This window comes from Antechinus flavipes, chromosome 1 (assembly GCF_016432865.1).
Source record: "Antechinus flavipes isolate AdamAnt ecotype Samford, QLD, Australia chromosome 1, AdamAnt_v2, whole genome shotgun sequence".
Classification (NCBI taxonomy): domain Eukaryota; kingdom Metazoa; phylum Chordata; class Mammalia; order Dasyuromorphia; family Dasyuridae; genus Antechinus; species Antechinus flavipes.
This window is the reverse complement of record NC_067398.1, coordinates 645,313,038-645,339,631: the sequence shown is the minus strand read 5'-3', so window position 1 is coordinate 645,339,631 and position 26,594 is coordinate 645,313,038. Positions and strand designations below refer to the sequence as shown.

The 26,594-nt window shown below is 39.6% G+C and overlaps 1 long non-coding RNA gene across 1 annotated transcript; it reads left to right on the top strand.

The window, feature by feature from the left end:
• The first annotated feature begins 1,437 nt into the window (after nt 1-1,437).
• On the top strand, nt 1,438-9,306 carry LOC127544552 (uncharacterized). Its single transcript, XR_007949469.1, has 2 exons — nt 1,438-3,577; nt 4,903-9,306. It is a non-coding gene; the product is annotated as an uncharacterized LOC127544552 (long non-coding RNA).
• Nucleotides 9,307-26,594: the final 17,288 nt, after the last annotated feature.

Genomic DNA, 26,594 nt, shown 5'->3' with positions numbered 1-26,594 from the left:
CTACTACACAGTATCTCTCTCTTCCATCTTCTCCCCTCTCACATGGCTTCCTCTTTAGATCAATCCTTTGTTACCTCTTGAAGGGACTAATAGTTTCCTAATTGTTCTTTTACTTCAAGTCTCTCCATTTTCCAGAGACTTTCCACTTTTGTTGTTATTGTTTCAATCAATCATGCCCAACTCTCCACGACCCCATTTGGGGTTTTCTTAGTAAAAATACTATAGTAGTTTTGCAGTTCCTCCTTCAATTCATTTCACAGATGAGGAACTGAGGTGACAGGATTAATGACGGGAGGACAGGATTAAGTGACTTGCCCAAAGTCACACAGCTAGTAAGTGACCAGATTTGAACTCTTGTTCTGACTCCAGGGTCAAACACGGAACTTGTCTGCTCAGAGAGTTGTCAGTGACCCCCCCATTGCCTCTAGAATAAATTATAAACTTCCTAGCTTGGTACCTACATTCTTGCCTCCAGTCTAATTTTCTAGATTTTTTTTTCCATACCATTTCCCTTCCTATACTCTACATTCTAGCTAATGTGAATTAGTAGTTTCAGGGCAAAGTAGTCCATCTCCTGTCTCCAAGTTTTGTCCCTGCCTAGTGAAGATGGCTCTCATTCCTGAATTTCCCTCCCTCTTCTTAGAAACCTTAGCTCTCTTGTGGCTCAAAGCACCCAAGTGCCACTTCCTAATGGAAGCCTCTTTCCATTCCCTCAGTTCTTTGTACTCTTTCTCTTTACAAATTACCTAATATTTATTTTCTAGCAGGAATGATTTCATTTTTTTCTTATTGTATGTACTAGGTGTTTAATAAATGTGTTAAGTTAAGCTGAGTAGATCAGAGGCTCCACACTAGTTGGTGACAGATTTTTTGACAACAGTAATTGTGGTAGAACCATTGAAAAGGAAATGACATGGTCAGCCTTATCTCCTAAGGAGATGAGTCCCTTCTAGTTCCAAATCTCGAATCTGTTGACTGTCAATGACTTGCAATCTGTGTCAGTGGCAGAAATGCCCACATGGATGAAGTCACTTGTTCTAACTAGGTATGGGGCCAGGCAGTTGAAAAACAAGATTTCTGCAGAATGGGGCTGGAGTTGGGTCAAAGGTGATTGCTCAATGGAAATTCTCAAAGTGGGAAGGCAACACTATCCCCAGAGCCCTCTGCTCTACAAAATGCTTTCCACAATGAGGAGGAGCTCTAGATCTTTGCTGTGAGTCATGTCCAGAAATGGGGTACTCCACCCATACTGGACACAAGGAGAAGGAAGAGGCCAATGTGGGGGTAGGGAGGGTTAAGATAACTTCCTAAGAATTGAAGCTATCTTATCCAAAAGTGGAATGGGCTCTCTCTCTCTCTGTGTGTGTGTGTGTGTGTGTGTGTGTGTGTGTGTGAGAGAGAGAGAGAGAGAGAGAGAGAGAGAGACAGACAGAGAGAGAGATGGGTAATGAATTTTCCCTCACTAGGAGATCTTTGTTGTTTGTCCTTCATTCAGAGAATCATGACATCAGGGAGCTGATGCCATGATTTTCAAGTGAATTGAATTTAAGTGGAGGCTGTGCAAGGTGATCTGCCTCATTGTCTCCCCCACAGCCATTGATCTATTTTTTAGATCAGGATGATTGGAGATGGCCCTGGATACAGTGGGAGAACTTGGCCTTTAAAACAGGTCTCAGTTTGACTGATACAACATCCAATCAGTGATTAAGGATGAGTAAGAAATAAGTAGAGGATGGCCTTTTTTACTTAGTAAAAAAAAATCAATCTGGGAAGGGAAGGTCCTCAGGGTTTCTGGTCAAAAACAGAAATAATTGCTCTTTATACTCATTCTGGGATATTAGGGCTAAAACACTGATCAAGTTCAAACTTGGACTGAGACCTATTGTCAATCAATGAGAGTCTTAGTGATTTGAATTTAAGGTATGAGCCCTAAGAAAGAAATCTAGGCTGTAAATCCCAAAATGTCTTTCCAGGTTTCATCGATCAAAATTTATATTTGGGTAGAGCACCTGAAGGAATGAGTATGATTCCCTGTATGGACAGAGGGAGAGAAGGGAGAGAGTAGAAAAGGGAAGGAAGGAAGGAAAGAAAGAAGGAGGAAAGGAAGAAGGAAAGGTTGGAAGGAGGGAAGAAAGGAAGGAAGGAGAGAAGGAGGGAAGGAGAGAAGGAAGGAAGGAAGGAGGGAAGAAAGGAAGGAAGGAGGGAGGAAAGGAAGGAATGAAGGAAGAAGGAAGGAAGGAAGGAGGGAAGAAAGGAAGGAAGGAAGGAAGAAGGAAGGAAGGAAGGAAGGAAGGAAGGAAGGAAGGGAGGGAACGGAACTGTGTTGCCCAATGGAACAAAGACAAACAACAACCTGTGAATAGTAAAAGCTGCCTCACTGGGGACTCAACCAATTGGCCAGGGGATCTTTAATGCAAGAATGAATGATCAATTGTTGAAAGTGTTGCAAGGGAATGACTGACCAAATAAGGGCTGGGGCTTCTGAGGCCTCTGAGGTGACAAAGGAGAAAGGAAGAGGGAGGAGATGAGGGAGACAGTAGGATGAGGAAAAAGAAAGATGGAAAATGAGGGGAGTGGGAAGGAAAGAAGGGGGAAGAAGGGTGAGAAATTGGAATGGGAGGAGGAAGAAAGGAGGTTGACATGAGGAGAGCCCAATGATGTAGGTAGGTTGGGGAGAGAAAGTATGGGTATTTACTTCATTTCAGCTTTCCTCAGTCCTTTTCTTCCCTGTGCAGGTGTCTCTTTGCCCTGTTGAGCAAGGGATATGTCAGGGCAGCCACAATGGGCCAAAATTGCTAAAATGCTAGAGTTAGGAGGGGACTCAGAAGACAGAATAGCAGAATTGAGAGGAACATTACAACATAAGACTATCAGAGCTTAGAGGAATTTTAGAATATGGAATACAGAATATCAGGCCTGGAAGAGTGCTTAAGATAGAACAATAAAGAATGTTTGAGCTGAGAGCCCTTAAAACTTAGAACCACAATGCAGACCTGCGAGAATCCTTAAAGAATAATACAGAATGTTGGAGATGGAAGGGCCCTTAGAACACAGAACATGGGGTGTCAGAACTGGAAGAATGCTTAAAGAATAATACAGAATGTTGGAGATGGAAGGGCCCTTAGATCACAGAACATGGGGTGCCAGAACTGGAAGAATCCTTAAAGAATAATACAGAATGTTGGAGATGGAAGGGCCCTTAGAACACAGAACACGGGGTGCCAGAACTGGAAGAATCCTTAAAGAATAATACAGAATGTTGGAGATGGAAGGGCCCTTAGAACACAGAACACGGGGTGCCAGAACTGGAAGAATGCTTAAAGAATAATACAGAATGTTGGAGATGGAAGGGCCCTTAGAACACAGAACACGGGGTGCCAGAACTGGAAGAATCCTTAAAGAATAATACAGAATGTTGGAGATGGAAGGGCCCTTAGAACACAGAACACGGGGTGTCAGAACTGGAAGAATGCTTAAAGAATAATACAGAATGTTGGAGATGGAAGGGCCCTTAGAACACAGAACACGGGGTGTCAGAACTGGAAGAATGCTTAAAGAATAATACAGAATGTTGGAGGTGGAAGGGCCCTTAGATCACAGAACACGGGGTGCCAGAACTGGAAGAATGCTTAAAGAATAATACAGAACGTTGGAGGTGGAAGGGCCCTTAGAACACAGAACACGGGGTGTCAGAACTGGAAGAATGCTTAAAGAATAATACAGAACGTTGGAGATGGAAGGGCCCTTAGAACACAGAACACGGGGTGTCAGAACTGGAAGAATCCTTAAAGAATAATACAGAACGTTGGAGATGGAAGGGCCCTTAGAACACAGAACACGGGGTGCCAGAACTGGAAGAATCCTTAAAGAATAATACAGAACGTTGGAGATGGAAGGGCCCTTAGAACACAGAACACGGGGTGTCAGAACTGGAAGAATGCTTAAAGAATAATACAGAACGTTGGAGCTGGAAGGGCCCTTAGAACACAGAACACGGGGTGCCAGAACTGGAAGAATCCTTAAAGAATAATACAGAATGTTGGAGATGGAAGGGCCCTTAGAACACAGAACACGGGGTGCCAGAACTGGAAGAATCCTTAAAGAATAATACAGAATGTTGGAGATGGAAGGGCCCTTAGAACACAGAACACGGGGTGCCAGAACTGGAAGAATCTTAAAGAATAATACAGAATGTTGGAGATGGAAGGGCCCTTAGAACACAGAACACGGGGTGCCAGAACTGGAAGAATCCTTAAAGAATAATACAGAATGTTGGAGATGGAAGGGCTCTTAGAACACAGAACACGGGGTGCCAGAACTGGAAGAATGCTTAAAGAATAATACAGAATGTTGGAGATGGAAGGGTCCTTACAACACAGAACACAGGGTGCCAGAACTGGAAGAATGCTTAAAGAATAATACAGAATGTTGGAGATGGAAGGGTCCTTACAACACAGAACACGGGGTGTCAGAACTGGAAGAATGCTTAAAGAATAATACAGAACGTTGGAGATGGAAGGGCCCTTAGAACACAGAACACGGGGTGCCAGAACTGGAAGAATCCTTAAAGAATAATACAGAATGTTGGAGATGGAAGGGCCCTTAGATCACAGAACACGGGGTGTCAGAACTGGAAGAATGCTTAAAGAATAATACAGAACGTTGGAGATGGAAGGGCCCTTAGAACACAGAACACGGGGTGTCAGAACTGGAAGAATGCTTAAAGAATAATACAGAACGTTGGAGATGGAAGGGCCCTTAGAACACAGAACACGGGGTGCCAGAACTGGAAGAATCCTTAAAGAATAATACAGAATGTTGGAGATGGAAGGGCCCTTAGAACACAGAACACGGGCTGTCAGAACTGGAAGAATCCTTAAAGAATAATACAGAACGTTGGAGATGGAAGGGCCCTTAGAACACAGAACACGGGGTGTCAGAACTGGAAGAATGCTTAAAGAATAATACAGAATGTTGGAGATGGAAGGGCCCTTAGAACACAGAACACGGGGTGTCAGAGCGGGGAGGGTTATTAGAACTTATAACGCAGAATGTCAGAGCCAAGGAGGGACTACGCAGTATGGATGCCAGCCCTGGAGGGACCTTAGAACAGAGGATGTCAGACCTGGGACCGGTTTTAGAACAGAGAACACTGGATGACCGAGCTGGGGGTGGGACTTAGAAAGCAGGAAGTCAGGGCTGAGGGCTGGGGCTAGTGGTCCTTAGAACATGGAAGATAGAGAATCAGAGCCACGAGGGCCTCAGACACAGGCTATCTGAGCCGGGAGTGTGTGTGTTGTGGGGCAGAGACTGGGAACACAGGGTGTCATGACCAGGAGCGGAACTTGGAGCCCAGGACCCAGGACGTCGGGGCACGTCGGAGCCGGAGGCCCCGGGGCAGCCTTGATGGTAGGGGGCTCCCTAGTCGCAGTAAGGGCCCATAACACCCATTTGTCGATGTCAAGGGTGGCCCTGTCCTCCGGCTCGTGGGAGCATTAAATCGGGATCCAAACCCACGCCGGCGGAGGCCTCCCCTTCCCGCCCCGGTGTCCCCGGTGAACCTGCGGATCTCGGGCTCCTCGGCTCTCGCTCCTCCGCGTTGCCCCGGCTGCCCCGCGCTCCCAACAGCGCCACCTGGCGGCCGCCGGAGAACAAGACAGTCCCCTTGTCCGTCCCAGGCCGGGCCCATCCTCTTTCGCTAGCTTGGGGCGGAGGTCCGCTGATGGTGGGGGCCTGCGGAGCGCTGCCTAAGCAGAGGCGGCCCCATTCTGACCTCTCCAGCGTCTCCTTCTGAACCTCCCTTCTCTCTCTTAGTCCTGAATCGCCCTTTTCCGTCTCTGCCCCTTCGGATCTGTTTCCCTGTTTCTCTCCCCCGCTTTTCTCTGTGGGTTTCTCTTGCGTCCCTCGGTCTCTCCTGTTTCTCTACCTCCGGGCTCAGTCCCGGGGTTATTTCTGGGAACCCCCCGCTCCATCCCATCCCGTTTCTTGCTCAAGGCCCCGCTCCCCGGATCCGTGACGTGCCCCCACACCCAGGACTCAATCCTGGCCTGGGGGTGCTGCCCAGCTCTCAGGCCCCGAGGCTGAAGTGAGACCTTAAAGGGCCAGTTCCCGGAACTTGAGCATCGTGCGGGTAGGGATCCCTGATGCGGGGGGAATTCTGAGGCGCCACTAACGCGTGGGGAAGCAGGACCTCCGACACAGAAAAGGACTCAGGAAATAAAATCGAGGACGTAGCGATTACTTATCCGAGGTCACAGTCCCCTTCCAGCCGTTTAGTGTGCTCTGTGCCCAAGATCTGGGGCGGCTGGAAGCGTGGCCCGACACTAGGACTTCCCTAGGGGACGCCCACAATCCTGGGGAATAGAAACGCACGGGAAAGTCACCTAGGGGCACCAGTCCCCTGACACTTTAATCTTTGAATAGATTCCTTCCCTCCCCCCAAATCAGTGAGCTTCACCTTGAAACAAGTACTTACAATGATAAAAAAGGGAAAATAGTTCGTCAATAATAATCAACACAATGGCCACATTTAGCAACACACGTGACATTTCTCCACCTCTTTTTCATAAGATTTCCTTCTGACTTGAACTTTTCAAATGAATTTTGTTGTAGGATCCTAGAATATCAGAGCTGGAGGAAATCTCAGACATCATTTGATCCAATTAATATCTGAGCGGAAATTTTTTTGACAAAATCCTTATGATGCTCTAGTTTCTGCTTAACCATTTCTGGTTATGGGGCGCTCATTTCTTTCCAAGATAATCTATTTCACCACGGGAGGATCTTCTCCGTCACATTAAGGTAAAATCTACCTGGGTGAGATTCATCCCAGACGTATTGAACTTCATCTCCACTTGGAGCCAATACAGAAGACCCTTGCCTTTGAGGCTAATTGTTTTCTGCTTCTTTCTAGAATTAACTTGGATCCAAATTACATTCTCTTCTCTGCCATTGCTACTCTCTTGGTCTTTTCAGGATCTTCATTCTTCTGTCCTTTTTTCTCTTCTGGTTCCACACAATAATACATATTCTATGATTTATTTACAAGGGAAAAGCAAATTAACAATTTAAAATCTATTAGGAAGAAGATTGTTATATGTGCAAATGAAAGAAATCTGTCTCATCTCAGACTGAGTACCATCTAACGTTTCTGTTGTAAATCTTGATTAAACCTCCTTGGTCCTAGAGAAGTCTTCCCTGATTTTGTCTCAGGTGGGAGAAGTCTTAAAGAGTCCTTAAAAGAATCAGACCATATTTCTTGGAACAACCTTTACATTAATTTTGGTAAATCATTCCATTGAGAACATCCATTGGTCCACTCTATAACTGAAGGCTATGAGTCAGGAATCTTTTTTTTTTAATATTTGATATTTTATCCCTTCCAATTACATGTAAAAACAATTTTGACATTCCTTACCCCCCTCCCTCCAGATTTTGAATTCCAAATTCTCTCCCTCCTTTCTTCTCCTTTTTGAGAAAGAAAGCAATTTGACCTGTTCTATGTGCATAGTCATACAATACACATTTCCATGTAAATCATGTTGTGAAAGAAAACCCAACAAAAATCCCCCAAGAAAAATAAAGAAATTAAAGAAAAAATATCTTTAATCTACATTCAGGATCCATCAGTTCTTTCTCTGAAGATGGGCAGCATCTTTCATCATTAGGAATCTTTCTAATGTCAAGGCAAGATCTGGGGTGCAATGGCCCAGTTACAGCTCAGTATCAGATGTGTCACAGTCATGCTGAGGATATCCCAGTGGCATCCATGGCTCCAGGAAGGAAGCCATCCATAGAACCAACAGTGGAGTCTCTCTGGAAGGAGGAAGTTCTCTAGGCCTTGCCAGCAAAGTCCTTGGGCCCTAGTAGGGCTACAGAGAGGTCAGTGGGAGTGAATTGGGAACTATCAAGCGAAAATAGACTTTAGCTGGGTCAGGGGATATGCAGAAGGAATAAAACATATCAGTTAAATTAATAATTCCAACCCACCAACACCAGCACCCTTGTGAAGGGAAAGGTTCCTGGATAGAAGAGAGACAGTGGTTTCAGTATTCAATAAAGCTGGAGACTGTTGGTTTTTATGGGAACCAGGGACAGTGAGGACTGTGAAGGGGTATAGGTTTCCAGGCAGCTCTTTACCTAGGGGCCTATCATGTTCCTAGACTTTGTTCTCCATTTGGAGATCCTGCCAGTGGTGCAAGTCCAGTGCTTCTCCCCAATGCAGAGAGGCAATGTGTTTTTCTGCCTACTTTCTCTTTCACAATAGTAAACAGGTCTTGCAGCTCTTTGGGTGGGCATCCAGATATTAACCATTTGGCAGCCACTAGCTCTCCAAGGTGCCAGTTCAGTTTTGCTAGGGTGTCTTGCTCTCTCCATCTCTCATGCTATCCTCTATGTTCATACTTATTTATTTTATTTTATTTGCTTTTCCTGGCCTTTGGCTTCCTCTATTCCTTCCTTTATCTGAGGAAGTCAGGGTATTGCCTCAATCTGCTCATTTTTTCTCTAGGAAAAAGTCTAGCTATATCTGTGAGTCCTGTTCAGTCTCATGCCACTGGATGGTGTCCAGAAGGTCCAGAGGGATTTGTTCCACCTCATCAGTGTCTACCAAAGAGTCCAGTTTGATACCCAATACCAAATCTTTCAGGAACAGAGTATGGGCATCCTCACTCCATATCCTCAGAAAAATCCTACTGTTATTGTCTCCATTTTACAGTTGAGGAACCTGAAACAAGATCAAACAGCTAAGTGTCTAATGCCAGTTCTGAATTAAAATCTTCTTGGTCCCCTATCTCAGTTGTATCAGAAAGTTTTTTTTCTTTCCTTCATTCCATTTAGGATAGCTAAAAAATAGGCTGTATGCCTATTAGAGTTGCTTCAATATTGGGCATTTATCCACATAGACTTGGGCTCCTCGATTCCATAGCATTGAGGAGAAAAAACTCTTTTTAAAACTTCTAAGGATGTACACAATTGGGTTTCCATCGTCTTTTCCAGCTTAATCTTATACTATAGTCTTTCATGACTTCTACATTCTAGTCAAATTAGACTTACAAATCATTCTCCAAACTTAACATGCTATTGTGTCTCTGTGCACTAAGTAAATTGAATTGAATCCTCCTTGAAACAAAGTCTTCAGGGCAGCTAGGTGGCACAGTGGATAGAGTACCAGCCCTGAAGTCAGGAGGGACCTGAGTTCAAATTTGGCCTCAGACACTTAATACTGCCTAGCTGTGTGGCCCTGGGCAAGTCACTTAAACCCAAGTGCCTCAGCACAAAAAAAAAAAAAAAAAAAAAAAAAAGAAAGAAAGAAAGAAAGAAAGAAGCAAAGTCTTCCTCTGTTGAATGGGCAAATTAGTTTTAACTTTATCCCATCAGGCCTATTTCTGAGCTTTCTAATAGTTCTAAGGAAAATGCAGTTCTCTTTCCATTGAGAATGTCTAACTTATATTTTCTTTCCTGGCAAAAAAATTGCAGTTCTTGCTAATCACACCAGGTATAGTGGTATATATATCATACAAATTCTATTGATTTACATATAATGTAGTCAAAGGTAATGAGCCAATTTATATTGAACATATTTAAATATACAATATCCAAATTAGGATAGTATATAATGGATATAGAGATATAAATCTTATATAGAAGTATGAGGGATCTGTTATTATCTATAATTAAATTTATTATAATCATTATCTATAATATCTATATATAAGATATCCCTGTGCTTAGTACCACCTAGTGCCCATCCCCTTTCTTTCCTGTCTTCTTTTGTGTATGGTCTTCTTCAGGTTGTCAGCTCCTTCAGAGCAGGGATTGTCTGTCTTTTTATTATTGTATTCCCAGCTATAAGCACATCTTTGTAGTTTACAGCATTCCAAAGTGGAGACAAACCGATTAAAATGTAATTAGAAAATACTTAACAAATGAGAAAAATATTATTAATTCTCACATTATTGGAGAAATGCAGGATTTTTTCCTTTTATATATCCTCTTTCTCTACTATGTCAAGCCAGCTTGTGAGGGACCTTGTTGATAACTGGATTAATTTCTCCTCAGTTTTATTCAGACCAACCCAAGGTGGGAAATTCATTATGTTCCACTCAAGTTTAGGTGGTGGGGGTAGATTGTTTGTCTAGATTGCCTAAAATAGGCTGGGTGTTGGTCTGGGAACAAAAGTGATCAAAGTCCATCCCCTAGCTCCTCAGTAGAATAGGCTCATCTCTCAATATAGTATTCATTCTCTCATTACTTTTTAACCAATCTGAGTTACGAATGGATTCTATGAGGGGTCTTTGGTATTTGATAGTGCTATTGACTCCTTTTATTAATTACATACTTGTATAATTAGAAAATGATCACTTATCCCCAAAACTATGTCTCTTGAACTTTTTGTATATCACACAAAATAAGTAAAAATACAGCAAAACAGATAATATTGTGAGATAAAACTTTTGTTTTCATGGAAATATGCAAATGAGAACATCCTTTTAAGAAAGCATATTGCTATAGATATAGTATCTTGAATTTGTAGTTAAACCAGACTAAACTAGCTGAGGGTTATGAAGACAAGAAAGTAGGACAAAATTTGTAATTAAGCTTACACATGCTTAATTGCTTAATGAATATTAATTTCTCCTCTTCAAGAGGAGCTTAAGCTCATTTTATTGATCATGCAATGTATATGGTGGGTGGGGAACATATACTGGGATAAGCACATAAGAGTTGTATCCAGGAAATGGTTTTCTAAGTCAATATGTGATCCTTAAGAATCCTTCTCTATGGGTCATTCATTGGTTCTTGTTGAGTCTGACACAATTGCCCCATACCATCCAGAAGGCTATACAGCTTAGTCAGAAATAACTATTTAAGAGCAAGAGGAAGCTGAGGATGAGGGAAGACAAGGGATGTGACCAGAAGTCAGAGGAGCTTTGTGTGTGGCCAAGACATGAAAAGGAAATGCATATTGGAACTTCTTGGAAGAGGTTGTGCTTATGACTTGGGACTTCATTATATCAGGTTCTTAGGATTATTCCTCCATGCATTAGGGATGCTCAGAGGTGCTAAAGAGGTCGAGTTCTCATTCCAGCATATCTAACCTTTGATGGGAAGTAAGAAAGAACCAGTCATTGAGGCTGTGGAAGAAATGGATGGATTTAGTCTCGAGGAATCCGGAAAAGGGATGAGGGCCAATTAAGAGAACAGGACATGATAAGGTCAGAGACAGCCTGTGGGAGAAAATTAGGCCTAATGAATCTGTAAAATAGGAATAGTAAAACAACTTACTTTAAAGAATTATTTTAAGCTTCAAATGATTATATAATCTGCCTTTTGGGTGGAGAGGCTTGTAAGAGAGCTGACCTTGACTCTTGAGCTTGTCTCACCCTCTTTTTGTAGAATTGTAGAGGAGGGAAGATGGGATTTAAGAGATTAGTATGGAATGGAACAGCTGAGAATAGCTAACCCATGAGCATTTATCAGAAGGTTTGGATTGATTTTGTGTGGTGTTTTAGCAGAGTTACCCTGAGATCTAGACTACTAAGGGTTGACTTAGGGATAGAACAGGAAATCTTCCTATCTCCTACTAAGGCTACTTTTCCCGCTTCTGGTGAACCAGATGGGAAAACTTGTTAGTTCTTTGTTATTTTTAATTTAGATCTCATTTAATGGTAGGTAATCCCATATATAGAGTGTTGGACCTTAAGTCAGGAAGAACTGAGTTCAAATGTGACCTTAGGCACTAACTGGCTGTGTGATACTGTATAAGTTACCTAACCCTGTCTACCTCACTTTCTTCATCTGTAAAATAATCTAGAGAAGGAAGTAGTAAATCACTCCATTATCTTTGCCAAGAAAATGCCTAATAGGTTTATAATGTTTGAGTCATAAGAGATGACTCAAACAACTGAACAACAACTAGATTAATTCCAATAATAAATCCCAGGAAGTGATCACATGCATACAAATCTATACTAGTAGAAGTTATAATTATATAAAATATGGTAATTGGTTCCAACTCAATGGAAAAATCCAGTTTGAAATCCAATAATGTGACTACTTCATGGGATTCATTATTGACATTAATCAGGACATATAAAATTCTGTTGGCCAGATAAAATTTCAAGCTATATGTATTTCATTTAAAGCTTACTATAGTGAAAGGAAAAAAAGAGTGTTTTCTTCCAAAGCAAGGGTTCCTAGTGTCTATTATCAAAGATCTCCTTGGAAATCTGAGTATAGCTAATAAACCTCTTTTCAGAATAATATTTCAAAATATATAAAATACATAAAAATACAAAGGCAATCAAATTATATTGAAATGTATTTTATTGATAGAAAAACTGTGATCATATTTGATCTAGAGACAAGTCTAATAAGTATAGTAATTTCCAAATTTTGAGATATTTTCAATACTTGTAATATGACTTGTAATATGTAATAAAAATATCTGTTATTTCTTTTGGTGACAAAGTGATAGGTTTCATTTGTGGCCCACATTGACAACCAGAGAATGAAAATGCTAAATTTCAGGTAAAGACTAATGAATATAATTTTGTTCATATCTAAGATCACCTATTCCTGGAAATTACTCATGGGCATGAACTCAAATTAAGAACCCATATTCTAGGAAAATGGAAGGTTTGATTAATGAGAAAGAAGTGGCTGTTTAGATCTTTGAAGACCTGTTTGTGTTTCTCACTCAAATTAGCTTTCAAGTTCTAGAGGTAGATTGTTTCTTCCTCTGTTTTTTGGTCTTCTCAACTACCTATCCATAGATGAGGTCTTTGAAAGCTCTATGGCAGCAGCACCTATTTCTGATAATAGCCACCAAACCTTGGAACACTCTTCAGTTCTACATAATTGTACCTCTAAGTAGATAGTACTTCTGAAAAAGAAAAAAAATCTCAGTTTTTTTCTAGTTCTACTTCCATGGCCTTCTCATCCTCTGCAATTCTTGTTTGCATCCTTCAACGAATCCTCCATTTAAAAAAAAGTACATAAGAACTATGATGGAATCTGTTAATATTTTGTGGATCTCAGAATAGCTTCTGTAATCCATACCTCAACAAATAGCTTTCCTGTCTCTTTCCCACTTCTTTTCTGGTCACATATTTCTGTCATGATGTCTTATAAACCACTTAGGTCCTAGTTGTTAGAAACAGCATGATTAGTGGACATAACTTTGGACTTGATGTCAAGAGGGACTTAGGATTTATTTCCACTTCTTCCACTGGCAAGTTCTACAAATTAAGTTCCTTATCTTCATTCATTCATTTACTCATTCATTCATATATTTATTTATTTTCAATAGGCTTTTATTTTAGTATATTTTATTCACACAAGGAAAGTATAAGGCCTACCTTGAGACACCCAGGGGCTAGAGAATGGGAGAGCTGAATAAGAGAAAGAGGTTCAGGTCAAAGGATATACAATAACCAATTCCACATTGTGACTGTTTTCATTACAATTTTCATATATCATAAATTGGCATAAGAAATTAAATGGAAATTTGGGGGGAGTTTTATGGAAGCTGCAGGTGACACATGAAGCCAGCCGATGACACAAAAAAAGATTAAAAACTCAGAAAGGCATAAAATACATGTATAGTATTGTATAATATCAACATATATTATTTTAATACCATAATAATTTGGACTTGTTTGGTACAGAGAGCCCAAAAGTTCTGGGGAATTTTCCATACCTAAGGGGGCCACACTGTACTCCTAATTCCAGCAATGTGGAAGGATAACTAACTGTAGTGATATCATGAAATATGCTGGCAAATGCATAACAACTGGTTCTCTATAAAAAAATGTATGATATAAATTTAATGTGAATTATTAACATTTTCCTATGATTTTCTTAATCAAAAATAATTTTTCAATCCCTGATTTGTAGCCTTTATTGTTCTTTGAGGTGTAAATACTCAGATTAAAAACAACCCATGCAGTTAGAGTCCATGCAGACTGACTTTAGCATACCCCAATCTTGCATCAATCACTAGAATGGAAGGTAGAACCAGATTTTAGATCTTGTAGAGGTCAGCTGTGGGAGCCTTGGGTCCAGTGTCTAGATGTAATCAGAAGAGGGAGCCAAAATTTAGTCATGGGAGAGTTCTCTAGGACTTGACTCACTCAGCTTCTGCTTAGCTCTCTGCCTTTCTTTCTTATTGAACCATAAGCATATTTGGGTCCTTTATTTCTTCACCCTTCTGAGGACCTATTTCTCTCTCTCTCTTCTCTCTCTCTCTCTCTCTCTCTCTCTCTCTCTCTCTCTCTCTCTCTCTCTCTCTCTTTAATTCTAGCTTCCTCTCAAATCATCAGCTCAAAGTAGAAATGGCTAGAAGTCAATAAGTCTCCAATTCCCTTCTCTGAGTTCATGATCAGGGAACAAAAAATGAACAGAGAAGATTATCAAAGACAAAAGACTACAAGTATTTATACAGTAGTTAGAGAGGTCAAAACAGAACACTCAGAAACTTTCCTTATTGGGCAACTGCTACGGAAATGTCAGTAGAAAGTACAAGCTGCCTCAGGATTTCCCAACCTTTAAAGCACTGTACTAATATCAACTATTATGGCTGCAACATGCTGTTACCTGCTTATATACTTCTGTTTTTTGGATAACCTGAAATTTTAGTGCTTTGGAGTCTTGTGGTATTGTTGGGAAAATATTGGTATTAATATACAACTTTTTGTTTGTTTTTGGAAATAGCTTAGCATCATCAGAAGCATTAATTTATGCTAAATACAACTCCACCTTTTTTTCCTTTTCCTTTGTAGTCCACTTACAGTACCTATCTAAGACCTAAGTGCTGATGGACTCACTCATCTACCTGGTGCCTACATGGAATAATGGGAGCAGAAAGCTATTGGGGAATCCTAGGCTCTCCTTGACAAGGGAAGAAGGTCCATACATAATATTTTCCAATACAGACATATTTACTGTACTTATCAATGGCAAGTAAAGAGAGTTGCAGGCAGGGGTATGCGGTAATGAGGGACTGAGCCTGATTATTAAATATTGTGTGAATACTTACATCTTGAAAATGGGTAAACCACAAATCAGGGCTTAATTTTTTGTTTTGTTGATTCTCTAAACTTAAGAAAGTAATGGAGAAAATATTACTAGCATACATTAATCTTAAAAGTGTATCATAGGAACATATGTTTTACCTGTGGAGCTAGTTGTTAAACATTTGCCAACCATTTACCAGCACATCTGGATGCAGGTCATGGCTTGAGTGATATCTTTCTTTTCTTCCTGGTGCTGTCACTCTTTGGGATTCCACTTCTATTCCAGGGATAAACTGGCCAGACCCATTTCAAGTGGAGCAATGATTACTGGTAGGTAGGAGTACATATGCTCTTGAGTAACTCCTCCAGCCAAAGTGACTTCTTCCATTTATGCCTAGATCTATATAAGAACACAGAAAGGACCCCTATTAGCCAGCTGCCTTACAAAGCTCTTTCAATATATTTATCATCAGAGATATCATCTCAGAACCAGCAGAGATAAGTGGTCTATAAAAGGAATGGATAGTCCATAGTTCTTCCTTTGCTCCTATCTCCTCCCTCTCTCTCTCCCTCCCTCCAGCGATCTCTCCCTTTCTCTCTTCCTCTGTCCTTTCCTTCTTCCCTCCCTTTCTCCCTCCCTCCCTCGCTCCTTCCTTTTCTCCCTCTCTCCCTCCTTTCTTTCCTCCCTTCCTCCCTCCCTCCCTCGCTCCTTCCTTTTCTCCCTCTCTCCCTCGTTTCCTTCCTTCCTTCTTCCCTCCCTCCCTCCCTCCGTTCCTTCCTCCCTTCTTCCTTCCTTCCTTCCTTCCTTCTTTTTTTCCTTCCTTCCTTACTTCTTTTCTTTTTTCTCAACTGGTCCTTGTCATGATCTTTTTTTTTTTTTTCATAGCAGTATGGCATAGTAGATTTGAAACCAGAAATTTGAGTTTGAACTTTCAAATTGTTTGCTATGTGATCATGGGTAAATCACTTGAACTCTCTTGCCTTTAGTTTCTTCATCTGTAAAATGTAGTAATTGTATTAGATGGCCTTAAATTTTCTTCCAGCTCTAAGTCTATGATTTTACAAAAGTTTTGTATCATGGATTCTCCTTCATTTTTTCTGATATGGTCAATGACTTGCCATAAAATTACCTATTTAGAAACCATTTCTTGCTGAAATGGTGGGAGAAATAGACAAAAGGGCCTGATGATCTTCCCTGCCACCAAGAGCCCCAACTCCCCAAATTAGGTCTAAAGTAGGAGGCTGGCCATGGAGATCAAATGAAATATATGCATATAGGTTAAGTGCCAACCAAATTTTAAACACTATAAACATGAATTATTACATTTATTTGACTAAATAGGTTACTGATGTAAGAAAAGTGGAGGGATAATCAATAAAACTTGGTTACTGATTGAATGTGTGTGTTTGGAGAAACAAAAAGAGACAGAAGGAGAGATGGAGGGAAAAGGAGAGAGAGGAGGAGGAAGGGAAGGAGAAGGGAAGGAAAGGGAGAGGGAGAAATGGAGGGAAGGAGAGGGAGAGGAAGAAGGAGGAGAGGAAAGGGAGGGGAAGGGAGAGGAAGGAGAAGAAAGGGGAGGAAAGGAAGAAGAGGAAAATGAAGGGATGGGGACGGAAGGAAGAAGACAGATACTGAAGTGTGAGATGCCGATTATGAAAGATGCTGCTTTTGAACTGTTCTATTTTGTGTGTAAAAGATATGCTCACGTGCATTTCTTTTTGACGGCCTTTATAAGTAGGAGGAAGCCGTGCCTCCACCATCAAACTCCCGAGGTTGGGCATTGTAAAGGCTCCCTCAGCACCAATTGGATTTATGTGATACAAGATTCTGTCACCAGGGGGAGCTCAGTCCACAGTGCCGGCTGTTAGTGAAATATAGGATTTTTATAGACCCTCAACTGCCTGAATATGTGCCTAAAGAAACCGACCTACAGGTGGAGGAAGAAGACAAAGCACAATTTCTAAGCTGAAAGGGACCTCAGTCCCCCCATACTGGAATAAGAACTTTGCACTGGAGACTCCAACATCTAACTAGTAATCAATCCCCCAGCCTGTGTTGAAGATTCACAGTGAAGAAGCTGCTTTGGGGCAGCTCTAATTATTAAGAAGTTTTTCCTCATGTCGGGGCAGCTGGGTGATGCAATGAATAGGGTGCTGGGCCTGGAGTCCAGAAGACCCGAGTTCAAATCCTGTCTCATAAATTTACCTGTGTGACCTTGGGTGAGTCACTTAATCTCTCAGTTTTCCCATCTGTAAAATGGAGATAATAATAGTTTCTACATCTTAGGGTTGTTGTGGAGATCAAATGAGATAGTGATTGTAAAATGCAGAGCCTGGCACATGGTAAGTGCTAGACAAAAGTTGGTTATTATTGTTGTTTTTATTGTTGGGGCACTGCCACATTCTTCCAGCCTGTTTACCTGAGCTTCTACTGGCTTTCCTGGTGAGACCTCTGTTTCACTGTCTTTTTGTTCAGTGCTGAGCTTGGTGAAGAAGCTTACTGCTTGTTTTGTTGAATTTTTTTGCTCATTTTTCACTCTGGTACCCTTTAAAATCATTATTGAATTTTTTGGGGGGAGAGCTAGGCTCTTGTGACCCTTCATATCTCCATTTTAATTAGAATTCTCTGCCTTATTTCCATTATCTATTATAATTATCTCCCTCAAACAGTGGTCCTATTACTACTTTAATCTTTCCTGCAATATAGTTTTTTAAAAAGCAACTTCCTGGTGTGTCCCTGTATCTTTGTATTAAGACCCCTTCTGGGTGAGTGGTATTTTCCAGCACCAACATATTTATTTCTACCTTATAGTACTCTTATTATCCATTGATGCCTTACTCCATCCTAATTTTTTGGGCTGGGGGTTGTAATGAAGCAATATTTTCCCTCAAAACTTTATCTACAACAATAGGTTTTAGGAAAGTAATGGGGCATGTGAGAGCATTGATGGGACAAATTTCTATTGTTACAGCAGTAATAATGTGATGTTTAAAAGTTCAACCTACATGGTTTTTGAGTAATCATTTTATTAATAATTCTAGCATGTTATTGTGTCAGTAACTTGAATGCCAAAGACCCATTCAATGTTTACATAGCCTTGGAAGGGTGGATGGGTGGCAAATGACTCTGATTGGTTAACAAGTAATGAGAGAGAATGAACATTATAATAAGAAGTAGGCTTATTCTAATGAGAGTTTTAGAGTGACACTGAGCATACAAATCTTAGTCAAAGAAATTTATCAATTTCCATATCACCTGTCTGACAAAAGGGAGGATCCACATTTTCCCAGGACTGTCTGAATAAACACCATGAACAGAAATCTACTCATTCACTTAAACTTAGAATTTTTTTTTTTTAACTGCCTTTGATTAGATTTTAGCCATCTTGACTGGTAAATCTCTGCCCCAAATTTCCCACACTAGTTGATTTCTGCATGAGGATGTAGGAAAGGGGGAAAATGTTGGTTCTAACTCGATGATTAGACATTAGTTGCATAATAATTAATAATATAAGAGAGAAATAATAGTTTCTCTCAATAATCATAATTGGCATTTATGTGGTGCTTACTATGTGCCAGGCATTATGCTAAACATTTTACAATTGTTTTATTATTTTATCTTCATAATAATCCTGGGAGACAGGTGATATTTTTATCAACATTTTACATGAGGAAACTAAGACAAACAGAGGTTAAATGACTTGTCCAGGGTCATAAAGTGTCTGAGGCTGGATTTGAACTCAGATCTTCCTGACTCTTGGCCTGGTGTTTTATGTACGGTATCACTTTTTTCTCCAAAAAGGAGTGAGAGGCTTGATTTTGAATCCCAACTCACTTTGCCTTTTGGGATTGGAATTTCTTCATTTAAAAAATTGAAATTAGTACTTACTGTATTTGGCACTGCATTTCAGGAAAATAACTTTGAAAAAACTTTCAAATGCTTGGGAAATAGGGATTGACATTACATCTTGTAAAAATTTTTTTTCCTTATATTTTCTTTTATTCTCCTTGTGTCTGGGGCTTGGAGCTTGTGGGACATGATATAGCAGGTCAAATAAGCCTAAGAGAATCTAACAGAGATATAGATTTATAATAAGATTCTATCTTCTGTACAGGAACGTGTGTGCCAGCATGTTTAGAGTAATTCAAACTATATCCTCAATTTAGAGAAGTAATTTTTGAGAAATTCATACAGTGTTTCAAATGTCTAAGCATAGTTTTAAGCCATTGAAAATAAACATGCTTCAAGTAATGCCATCATAAACTACATTGACAAAAGCAGTTCCTTGAATGAGAAATTGATTGTATCAAGTCCTGAGAGCAGGTGGATATTTGTAACATCCACACCCACCTAAATGAGAAGGAAGAGCAGTCCAAGCTTTTCTGTGTATTCAGTTTGTGGCCCATCTGACGAGCCATAATCTGAAGTTTGGCTCAATCTTGTAAAGTATAAGATAGATGGCACCTGCACCAACAACTTTGCTCCCTCTTAGAAATATTGGTTATACAAAACTGTCACAAATAGTGAATGAGTAAGCTCATTTATCCAAGTCAATCAGTAAACATAAAAGAGAAATAACATGTATTAGAATTTAAGAATATACCAAAGTATACATGAGTTCAGCTGTAAATGAGATAAAATCTTAGTTCAATCAAAGATAGAGAAAAATTCTATCTAACCAGGAGAGGGCCACTCTTAGCAATCTAGAAATATAAGCTCTAGAAGTCAAGGATCATGATAAGGGTATGATTTCCCCTGTCTATGTCCCAAGGTTCTAGTATATTATTCAAAAGTTTGCACCAAGTCTACCTTGACCTGTCCAGAAGTCCTTTCCCCCGAATGTCTTTGTAACCAATTAAAGTAGTTCCATGGAACAAAAATCTTTAGAATGACTTTTCACAGGAATCAGGAAAGCTGAGGAAATTTGCTCATATTCTAGGAGTCTTCTAAAAATATTATTCTAGTTGAGAACTGAAATTATTCCAGAGATTGGAACAAGAGTCCCATTTCAGTAAAACTCTTGAGAAAGACTGCAGGGAAGGAGAAAGAGTGGTCTTGACTTTAATGTCAGTCTAGGTTTTTTTCTCTTCTGTCTTCTCCTTTCTCCCTTTTTAGATAGAGAAAGACCTTATGAACTTTAAAGGTCTGGAGGATTGGGATTTTTCTAGAGGCATCTGGAAATCAACTCATAGCAGGATAGTTTTTTAACTGGGAACCAGAGACAGACTAGAGAAATATTCATGGCTCTGCAAGTGTCCCGTCCACCGAGACTCAGTTATTCGTGGGGGGTCGAGGAGGATCCAGCCTGAAAGAGAAACGGGCAAGAAAGAGGAGGGAGACCAAGCTGATTATTGCCAAGGTCTCAGTTTATTGCTCTCAGGATACAACTTATATAGCAAAAGCATGGGAAAGAGAAATAGGGTAGGGTCTGGAAAAAGAACATGGGCTATAGCTGGTCCAGTGAGCAGGAACATAGTGTGGTGACAACTCAAGATTAATTCTCAAGACTGTTTTGCCTGGTTGCAGTTCTCAGAATTGTTTGACCACCTGTGCAACTCTGTTGCAGCAAGGTGGGGGAAAAGGCACCTGGGCTGGGGTCATGAGAAAGGGACCTGGGCAGGGGCCTTCTGTTTCCAACATGCAAGGATCTCAGCAAAGAAACTACACTATTTCTTAGGGAAACTTCTTGAGGACCCCACAAATGGTAGAAAAGGACTTCTAGCAACCAGCAGCCATGTTACCCCGTGTCAGATGTGTTCCCTGAGATTGAGCCCAGTTTTCCTAGACTCTGTGTATATTGGTGGGAGAGAAGGTGTCACAGACTTTTGTGGGAGTATTTCATATCGCTTTTTTTTTCTGTACCATCTGAGTAAATATCCTTTTCTAAAAGCTGCTTAAAGTGGATTAGTTGATTGTCAATAGATAGTTTTTAGAGAACTCATACTGGTAGCATTCAGTGAGCTATAGTAGTGGAAAGACATCCTTCTTCTCCCTCCTATAAGCTCCTCTAAAAGGAACAATTAGTTGAGATGTGGGAATCACTCATCAGGGCAAGTAGAAGTTGTGATAATAGCTACATTACTACATTTGTTACATGTACACAAAGTAAAAATTTATCTTTTTGTGATTTCTTTCTTTTGTTCCTGTTCTTGTCTAGAAACTTACTTCTAGGTTCGAACATAACATGTCTACTCCATTTCTTCAAAGGGATTCTTGCCTATAGTAGTATATGTAGTGATCACCTGAATTAAATTTGCTCATTCCTGTCTATTTAAGTTTACCCATACCCAATATGTCAGTTAAAACAAGACTATGGAGCAAATCATGAACTTCTTATTGCCAAATTTAGACTTAAATTGAAGAAAGTAGGAAAAACCATCAGACCATATAGGTATGACCCAAATAATATCCCTTATAAATATGAAGTAGAAATGATAAATAAATTTAAGGGATTAAATCTGGTATTTTGAGTGTCTGAAGAATTATGGATAGAGGTTCACAATTTCATACATGAGGCAGCACAAATAACATTCTAAACAAAAAGAAGGGCCATGAAGCAAAATAGTTGTCTCATGAGGCTTTATAAATAGCTGAGGAAATAGCTATTTATAAATAGTTTTATAAATACCTTTAATGAAAGATAAAGGAGAAAGGGAAAGCCTTACCCAACTGAATATAGAATTCCGTAGAAAATAAAGAAAAATTAAAAAATTTTTAAAAAGTGATCAATGCAAAGAAATAGGAGAAAACAATAGAATGAGAAAGACATGAGGTCTCTTCAAGGAAATTAGAGATATCAAAGTAAAGTTTCATGCAAAAATGGGCATCGCAAAGGACAAAAATGGTAGGAATATAACAATAGCAAAAGAGATTTCAAAAAGGTGGCAAGAATATACAAAAGACCTATATAAGAAAGCTCATTACATCACTGATAATTACAATAGTGTAATTTTTAGAACCAGACATCCTGAAGACTGTCAAGTGGGCCTTAGGAAGCATTCCTAACAATAATTATTGTTCTTGTTTCTCAAAGAGGAATAAAATCACTTCATTGTATTGAGAGTCAAGTTACTTGTATCTGACTGTGGCTGATCAGACCAATACAAATGACTTCAGAATACCCTACTACAGGTCAAGCACAAATAGTCCATGTGAACATTTGAGGTGGATTTTCTAAATTTGTGCATCTTGTGTACTTGTGAACTATTTCAGTTCTACTTTGCTCATAGGGCACAGCACCTTTGCTGATGAGGGCACAGCATGCCGGGCAGTCTTGTGCTAGTTTTTTTCAGGTTACATAACCAATTCCAAAGTTTTTCAGAGAGACCTTGAGAGTGCCTTTGTATTGCTTCTTCTGACCACCATGTGAGCATTTATCTTGTGTGAGTTCTCCATAAAATAGTCCTTGAAGCAAGCAAATGTTCAAACAACATGGGCAGCCCATTGATGTTGTACTCTCTGCTGTACAATTTGAATACTTGACAGTTTAGTTCAAAAAAGGACCTCAATGTCACATACTTTATCCTGCCAGATGATCTTCAAAATCTTCCTAAGACAAATCAAATGGAAGTAATTCAGTTTCCTGCCATGACACATATACTATCCAGGTTTCACAGGCATAAATAATGAGGTCAGCACAAGGGCTCTGAAGACCTTCAGTTTGGTAGATGGTCTACCTTTTCCACATTTTCCTTTAAAGCCTCCCAAACACTGAGTCAGCTCTGATAATGTGTTTGTCAATCTCGTTTTCAATGTGGACATCCCTGGGAAGTATACTGCCAAGGTAAGTGAACTTATCCACAGCATTCAAAACTTAACCACTGATTGTTCCATATGTGGATGATGTGTTGCTGGCTGATGGAGTACTTGTGTTTTCTTGTTGTTAAGCCAGATTTAATACAAGTAGCAGAGAATCAATCCATATTTTGTGGCATCTCAGCTATGGAGGCTGCATTGAATGCACTATCTTCTGGGAATAAAAAAATCATGCATTAACTCTTCTTCTATTTTAATCTCAATAATTATTGCTAACAATAAAGTTAGTGGAAGTAATGGAATTTCAGTTGTATTATTTAAAGTCCTAAAAGATGATGCTTTTAAAATATTGGGCTCAATATGCGAGCAAATTTGGAAAACTCAATAGTGGCCACTGGATTGGAAAAAAATTCATTTATATTCCACTCCTAAAGAAGGGTAATGACAAGGAATGTTTAGATTACTAAACAACTATACTCATTTCACAATCTGGCAAGGTTATGCTTAAAGTTCTGCAAGCTAGATTTAGCAATATGTGAACCAAGAATTACCAGAAGAGTAAGGTGGCTTTTAAAGAGACAGAGGAACTAGAGACCAAATTGCCAACATTGGCTGGATTATAGAGAAAGCAAAAGAGTTCCAGAAAACCAGCCATAGTAAAACCTTTAATGTGTGGATCACAACAAAATGTGGCAAGTCATCAAAGAGATGTGGGTACCATATTATCTTACTTGTCTCATGAGGAATCTGCAAGTGGGCCAAGAAATAACAGATGGAACAGCTGACTGCTTTAAGATCGGAAAAGAAGTACAACAAGGCTGTATATTTTCATTTTATTTATTTAACTTATATGCAAAGTACATCATGTGAAATGCCAGACTGACTGAATCAAAAGTTGGGATTAAGGCTGCTGGGAGAAATATCAGCAATCTCAGATATACAGATAAATACCACGCTGATGGCAGAAAATTAAAAGAAATTAAAAGTCTCCTGATGAGGGTGAAAGAGGAGAGTATAAAAGATGGCTTGAAGCTTAATATCAAGAAAACTAAGATCATGGCAACTGGTACCATGACTTCCTGGCAAATAGAAAGAAAAGAATGGAAGCAGAGTCAGATTTTATATTCTTGAATTTAAAGATCACTGCAGACAAAAACTGCAGTCATGAAATTAAAAGATGCTTGCTCTTTGGAAGGAAAGCTCTGGCAAATCTGGAAAGCATATGAAAATGCAGAGACATCAACTTGCTGACAAAGTCCATATAGTCAAAACTATGGTTTTTCTAGTAGTAATGTGTACCTGGAGTATTAGAAAAACTAAATATTGCAGAACCTATGCTTTCAAGTTGTGGTGCTGGAGAAGACTTGAGAGTCCCTTGGACAGCAAGGAGATCAAATCAATCAATACTTAAAGAAATAATTCAGCTATTCACTGAAATGTCAAACACTGAAGTTGAAATTTAAATATTTTGCCACATAATGAGAAAAAGGAACTCACTGGAAAAGACCTTGATATTGGGGAAGACTGAAGGCAGAGGGAGAAGGGGATAGAAGAGGATGAGATGAATAGATAGCATCATGGAAACAAGAAACATGATCTTGGATGGACTTTGAGAAATAGTGGAAGATAGAAGGTCCTGACATGCCATGATCCATGAGGTCACAAAGAGTCAGACAAGACTGACTGACTAAACAATAATATAACATCTTAAGTCACCCTTCTATATGACAGAGCTCAAAAAAATTGCATAGAATGACCATGTTTCCTGTCTTATTTTCCCATTTTGGGGGCTTCCCATTTGGGAACTTAATAAAGCTAAAAGCAATAAGCCTTTATTACGGGCACATTTAATAATATGAACTGTCACTTGATCCTATAAATCCCTGCTAGCTATCATACTATATCTTTCCTTTCCTTCCCTTCTCAGCTGAACTCCTTGAATGAGTTTTAGGTATCTTCATTTCCTTTCTAACTCTCTTCTAGACTGTCTGCAAAGCAGCTTCCTAGTTCATCTTTCAACTGAAACTGTCCTTTCCAACATTACCACTGCTCTCTTAATTGCTAAATCTAATGGCCTTTCTCCATCCTCATGCTTTTTGACGTGTCTGAATACTCACCTTCTTCTGGACACTCTCTTCTCTCTAGATTTTTGTGACATTACTCTCTTCCTGGTATTCTTTTCTATTTGTCTGACTACTTCTCAATTTACTCTGCTGGAGCTTCCTCTGAGTCACATCCACTAAATGTGAATGGCTTCTTCCTATACCCTTTTCTATTCTTTGTATTATTTTGCTTGATGATATCATTAGCTCCCTTTAGTTTAATTATCATCTCTTTGTAGATCCAGCCCTCACAACTTTTAACTCAAGGAAATTAACTAATGATTTGGGGAGATTCAGAGTTTCCCCTTTTCTATTTTCAAGACCTCTGAAGGTTGAGTTAACTTTGTCTATCTGACCCCAATCTTACAAGGAATCTCTAATCTAAGGTGAATTCCATTCAATCAAGCTTGGGTGGGGACAGACATTTCTAAATGTGGTGGAGACAGCTGCTTTTGTCTAAATTTCCCAAGGCTGGGGACCATAGGGACATAGAAATAAGTCTTTCTGTCCAAGGATGACATGAGCCTGTCATAATAATCATTCTCTCATTGATTGTTAACCATTCAGGATTGATTCCCACCTAGAGAATACCTACTCTTTGAAGCCCATATAAACTGTGAGCCTGGCCCCATGATTGTCTGAGGTCTAAGAGAGAAAGCCAAATGATTACTCTTTTATTAGTAAATGTGTTGGCTTTATTAATAAAATGATAGAATAATTACCCTGAAATTACATTTCTTCAACCTTTTTAATCGCCACACCTCTCTCCCAAGCTCCAGTCTTTCATCATCAGCTACTTACTATATACGTCCAATGGATATTCTGTAGACAACTCAAATTCAACATCCCCCAAACAGAAAACATTATTTTCCCATAATATTCCTCTGTTTTCCCAACTTCCCTATTCTTATCCTCCTTATGGTCACTCTCCTTAAAACCTCAATATCAGTCATGGCTCCTCATTTTCACTCACTCCATATATCCAGTCTATTGTCACATCTTTTCCTTTCTTCCTTCACAACATCGGAATACTTTCCTTTCCATCTACTCACACAGCTACCACTGGAGTATAGGTCCTGATCATCTTGTGTCTAGTCTACTATCTATTAATTGATCTTCCTGCCTCAAATAGTCCTTTGGAAGATGATGAGGGCTTAATCCAGGATAATTTTTTTGGGAGGAGAAGAAGAGAATGGATATAAGAAATATAGAAGTAGAATTTACAGAACTTGAAAACTTCTTAGGTATGAAAGATGAGGGAAATAAAAAGGTAAAAAATCCAGAATGACTAAGTTTATAAACCTGTGGAACAGGTATGATGATGTATTCTCAATAGATATAGAGAAATGTGGACCAAGGACAGGTTTACAGGTATAACTCCTGTCCCAAAGCTCATTAATATATAATTTTCTCCTTTTTGGAGATCAGTATCTTGTCCTGAAAGAAAGACAGGGCATTGTTGTTGAGAGCTGGAAAACTCCAGACTTCTTGAGAATTTGGGGGGTCTCTTTAAGCTTTAAGTCTTCTTAAGGACTTTTTAAAAAGGGAAGAAGGAAAAGGTCAATTCCACTTCCAGAAAAAGACTGGAAAGACAAAAGTGAATGATAGACTACATCTTTTCTCTATTCTCAGCTTGCTACTTTGGAGAACTTTCCTTTGGGTGAAATGTAGAACTTTCTTTCTTGGTTAAACTGTTACCTTGCTCCTAGTGGGAGATCT